The sequence below is a fragment of the Euprymna scolopes genome, chromosome 13, assembly GCF_053919585.1.
Source record: "Euprymna scolopes isolate OS-2025 chromosome 13, ASM5391958v1, whole genome shotgun sequence".
In the NCBI taxonomy this organism is placed as follows: Eukaryota; Metazoa; Mollusca; class Cephalopoda; order Sepiida; family Sepiolidae; genus Euprymna; species Euprymna scolopes.
Window position 1 is genome coordinate 54,771,243 of NC_136494.1, and position 5,829 is coordinate 54,777,071.

Genomic DNA, 5,829 nt, shown 5'->3' on the forward strand with positions numbered 1-5,829 from the left:
AAATAAATACAGCATTTCTTGGCCATTTCGCCAAGATCAATGTGTAGTATCTGTTCTGGCAGATACTGCAAGCGAAGACCATGTGTGGGGGCAACTCCACATATAAGACCTTGGTCAATGTAGGGGCAACCCTTCATACCAATTGTCACTATCCAGCTTCCCTACTCCCCGGGGAGTTTGTCCCAATTTCTACTTCACTCCTCACATAAAAAATCGGCCTTTTGCCTAATTTGCTCGGTGGGGGGGGGCAAATAAATAGCAACTCCACATATAAGACCTTGGTCAATATAGTGGTAACCCTTCATACCAATTGTCACTATCCAACCCCCCTACTCCCCGGGGAGTTGGTCCCCATTTCCCCTTCACTCCCCCAATTAAAAATCGGCCTTGTGACTAATTTTCTCGGTTGGGGAGCAAATAAATATCTTCTTGGCCTTTTGGCCAAGATCAAAGTGTAATAACTGGTCTTGCTACATGTTGTACTTGTGATATAAAGTGGGGGCTCACTTTTCTGTATTAATTTTATGTAAAATGATCACCCACTTTACAACCAGTCAGTCTCAAAGCCATTCAAGTCATTCTCTAGATCATCTAAGTTGTCTTTGAAGAATTCCAGTTATTTTTTAAGTCATTCTTAAGGTCATTCAATTCATCCTTAATTTCATTAAAGTCATTCTAATTCATTTACTTTTTATTTATTTAAGTCATTTCAGCCCATTTTTCGGTCATTTTAGTTTATCTTTAAGAATTTCATGTCAAACCTATGTTCACGCATTCATTCATTACACGGGAGCACGCGACTAATGGCTATCGGCCTTGTTTTCAGCGAACCCTAACATTGTAGATTGTAAACAAAATAGCATAGACATCATGTAGATTTCAAAGAAAATTTTAAAAAATCATCATTCATTAAAGAAATCATGTTTCTTCCATTCTATTGTTTCCTCTGTGTAATTGTATGTTTCTATATTGCTTAGCTGACACGCATTCCATAAAATTTGTTATAGCATTACATAGCATTTATATAATAGTCATTTATTAAATACTACCTGTCTAGACTAGTGGTTGCCCAGCCATTTTAAAGGTAAAGTATTTGTATTAAGATTTAGCAAGTTAAATTAAGACGCATCTAAATTCATTTCAAGAATTAAATGGCCTTGTGCCTAATTTGCTTTGGTGGGGAAGCAAATAAATACATCAAAATTAGTTTATGTGCATATATATATATATATGTATATATATACATATATATAAAGTTTCACTAATGTCTAGATAACCTACATCTAAAATTTCAGATGTTTAGACCCAAAATTTGTGGAGAAGTTTGGTAGAGTTTGCAAAGGTAAACTCTTTCAAATTTGACTTCTTAGCATCCAAAATTTCGCCCAAAAACTAATTAAAAAGCTTGCTGCATGTCTGAATACCGTTTATGTAATATTTCAAATGTTTTAACCAAAAATTAGCAGAATAGTTTGCTTGGAAGCCAAATTTTTTAGTCAAAACCGATTAAAAAGCTTACCCTATGTCTGAATACACTTTATGTAAAATTTCAAATAACCAAAAATTGCCTGAGTAATTTGGTAGAAACTGCAGAGGTAAATTTTTTAAAAAATTTTGACCCCAATTTTAACCCGTTAACATTTATTCTTTTGGGTCTAAATAAAATAAAAATGTTTGATTCATGTCCAAGTTACATACATACAAAATTTCAAGTGTTTAGACCCAAAATTGGCGTAGAGGTTTAGTAGAGTTTTCAAAGGTCAGATCGTTAATAAAAAAATTACTGGCCGAAAACCGATTAAAAGATTTTCCCAAATCTCAATACCCCTTATGTCAAACCTGAAGTATGTAGACTGAAAATTGACAGCTTAGTTTGGTAATGAAATATACACAGACAGACAATTTCACTTTCATAGATATACTAGCAGTTCCGCCCGGCTTTGCTCGGGCCCTATGTACTGTTCATAACTTTATATGCATATGTATATATTAAAAAATGTGAATATGTACGTTAATGTCTTTCTATATAATAGGCTTCCTTAATTACCATAGTGAAAAGTTGGTAGAGACCGCAGAGGTCAAACTTTTTAAAACTTTGATCTCAATTTTGGTCCCTTAACATTCATCGTTTTGGGCTCAAATCAAAAAAGTTTTGTCCATGTCCAACTAACCTACATCTAAAATTTCAAGTGTTTAGACCCAAAATTGGCGGAGGAGTTTGGTAGAGTTCTCAAATGTCAACTCTGTAAACTTTGACCCCTTAACAGTCAAATTTCTGGCCTAAAACTGATTAAAAAGATTTTCCCAAATCTCAATACCCTTTATGTCAAATCTCGCGTCTGTAGACCGAAAATTGACAGAATTATTTTCTAGGGAAGTGTACACAGATAGATATTTTCACTTTTATAGATATATAGATATATGTAGATAAGTATAATAAAATATGTTGAGAATAATTTTAGCATAGTTAAACACACACACACACACACACATATATATATGTTTAATTGTGTGTGTGTGTGTGTGTGTGTGTGTGTGTGTGTGTGTGTGTGTACATTTCCCTACCAAGCTACTCTGCAATTTTCAGTCTACAGATTTGAGATGTGAGATAAAGGATATTGAGACTTGGGAAAATCTTTTTAATTGGATTTAGGCCAGAAATTTTACTGTCAAGGGGTCAAAGTTGAACGACTTGACCTTTGAAACTCTACAAAACTCTTTCGCGAATTTCGGGTTAAAACACTTGAAATTTTAAATGTAGGTTAGTTGGATATGGGTCAAACTTTTTAATTTCATTTGAGCCCAAAACAATAAATGTCAAGTGGTCCAAATTTTAGTCAAAATTTTTAAACAAATTACTCATCCAGTTTTTGGTCTAAATATTTGACATTATACATAAAGTGTATTCACACATAAGGCAAGCTTTTTAATCGGTTTTTGGCTGAGAATGTGGCCGTCAAGTGGTCAAAGTTAAAAATATTTGACTTTTGCAGTCTCTAGCAAACTATTCAGCCAAGTTTGTGTTTAAATATTTGAAATTTTACATAAAGGGTATTCAGATTTGCAGCAAGCAAAAACAGTTTTGGGGCGAAATTTTGGCTGCCAACCGGTTAAAGTTGAAAGGGTTGGTGTTACATGATAAGGGCTGCCCCCTTTTCATGTAAGTATAAAAATGGAGAATTTAGTTTAAAATGAAAATGAATAGCATAGGCGAAATTCGAACCTCGTAATCTGGGTTTAGAAATAGATTACATGTGAGAATTTAAAAATATAAAACAAATATTTGTTTGAATATAGATAAATATTTTAAGGAAAGAATGTTAACTCTCAAGTTTGTTATGAAATTTTAAATTGAAAGAATGCAGCTTATAAGATAATGTTTTTAACATATTGAATATAGGTTAAAATTCTTTTTGTAGAAATAGGAAAAGTTTTGAACACGTATGTCCAGAACACGTGAAAGAATGCATATGTTTTAACATGTGTATGACGTCACGGAAAAATAGAAAGTTCTAGGAATAGAGAAAAACTTTAGTTAGAAGGCAGTCAGTAAGAAAACTTAGGGGGAGTCAGACGTCTGGAAGCGAGACGTCACTTCAAGGAAAAATGTGAGACTTTGAATTCTTGGTGATGGAACACGGCCGTGTGAAGAATAAACCATTATGTTTTTTGTAAAGCTCGTCTTGTGTCTTATGATTCCTACAGAAAGGTAAAGTCCAATTGTATTATGTATTTGTGTTAATATATGTCTTTACATACACGTCTCAACATCATCATGTCTACACAATGTCCTCACTCAAAGAGCTTTCTTCTTCTTCCATTCTACACAACAAGGAATGAACATTTTTAATATATAAGAATCTCTTATAACAGGAACAATATCTATCAAGTCTCTTACAACTTCTCAATCTCTCTCTCTGAGTCTTACAACATCCCTCACTGTAATAAGACTCCTTCTAAGCATCTCTCAATAAGACTTTCTCTTAAAATGAAACCCTTATGCAACATTGGCCTTTGCAGACTCTACTAAAATCCTGGACCAATTATGGATCTAAACTTCTGAAATTTTAGATGTAGGTTACCTGGACATGAGTACAAATATATATATATATATATATATATATATATATATATATATATATATATATATATATATAAGGTGGTGATCCTTATATATATATATATATATATAGGTGGAGAACCTTGAGTGTTCCGATGAACCTGAGAGCGATGCCGTCCGGAGCCTAGGCTCCTGGTAGGGCCACCCATGGCAGTAAGGTTGAAGGGGAGGTTCCAGACAAAGTGATCCCAAAGAACTCAACGGCTGATGTGGCGGATGATGACAATAATGACACAACGGCACGGTGCCAGATTCAGTCGCTAACCTCACGGACCGAGGCAGAAAGAGTTTTGCGGCAGCTGCATCCATGACTGAGCAGCCCTGTTTAGGATCCACTCTGCTCACCCCAGTAGGGGAGAGGGTTAGAAAAGGTACCCCTAAAAAATAGCCTGCCTCAAAAAAAACCCTGTCTGAACTACCGCATCCAGAGGGATCACCACCATGCAGTTGGAAAAAAAAGAAAACCTACGCCTATATTTTGGAACCTGGAATGTGAGGACCCTCATGGACAACAAAACAAGTGATCGACCCGAAAGAAAAACTGCCATTATCTCAAGAGAGCTAAGGAGGTTCCAGATTGACATAGCTGCGCTCTCTGAAACCCGTCTGGCTGACGACGGGCAGCTGAGAGAGGAGAAAGGCGGATACACCTTCTTTTGGAAAGGAAGGCCTGCAGAAGAGCCACATATCTATGGCGTGGGCTTTGCTATAAAGAACAGCCTCATCCGCCACCTCAATGAGCCCCCTGTGGGCATTAATGAACGCCTAATGACCATGCGCCTGATGCTTGCGGGCAGCTAAATGGCCACTGTGATTAGTGCGTATGCTCAAATGCTTGATGCACATGATGAAATAAAGGAGACCTTTTATGCTGACCTTGACACCATTCTATCCGGGGCCCCCAAGGGGGACAAGATAATCCTACTTGGAGACTTCAATGCCAGAGTGAGACGAGACCATCAGCACTGGAGTGAAACGATGTGAAGAGAGGGGGGTTGGGAATATTAACTCAAATGGTACATTCCTACTGACAAAGTGCTCAGAACATAACCTGATCATCGCAAACATACTTTTCCGACAAAAAAACGCATTCAAAACATCATGGATGCACCCTCGAAGTAAAATCAAGCACCTCATTGACTATGTCATTGTCCATGCCAAAGACCGCTGTGATGTGCTGATGTGCTGAACACCAGGGCAATGACCAGTACAGACAATTGTTGGACTGACCACCGTCTTATTCACTCCGTCATGTCTATCCATTTAATGCGGAAGCAAATGCTGCAAAAAAGACAGAGCCGACCAAAGCTCAACATTGAGCAGTTGGGCGATATCACCTACCAACAACACCTCCAGGCGGCTCTTAGCGTGGACCTGCCCAAGCAGTATCCGCATGACACTGAAGAGCACTGGGACAAGCTGTCCTCTGCCATCATGGACTCCAGTATAAGCATCCTAGGACAGAAAAAGTGGAAACATCAGGATTGGTACGATGAAAACGATACCTTATTGACATCAAGAAGCAAACTTTTATTACCTGGCAGAATAACATCAATTACAAGGTTAAAAGAGTTGCCCATGCCAAGGCTAAAGCGGCTGTCCAATCGACAGTCAGGAAACTGAAGAACCTCTGGTGGATGAAGAAGGCTCAGGAGATCCAGCAGTTTGCTGACTCTAGGGACACCAGAGGATTCTTTGAAACCACAAAA

General features: G+C 37.3%; 1 pseudogene; it reads left to right on the forward strand.

Moving 5' to 3' along the window:
* The first annotated feature begins 421 nt into the window (after positions 1-421).
* Positions 422-544, forward strand: LOC145292601 (U2 spliceosomal RNA; annotated as a pseudogene).
* Positions 545-5,829: the final 5,285 nt, after the last annotated feature.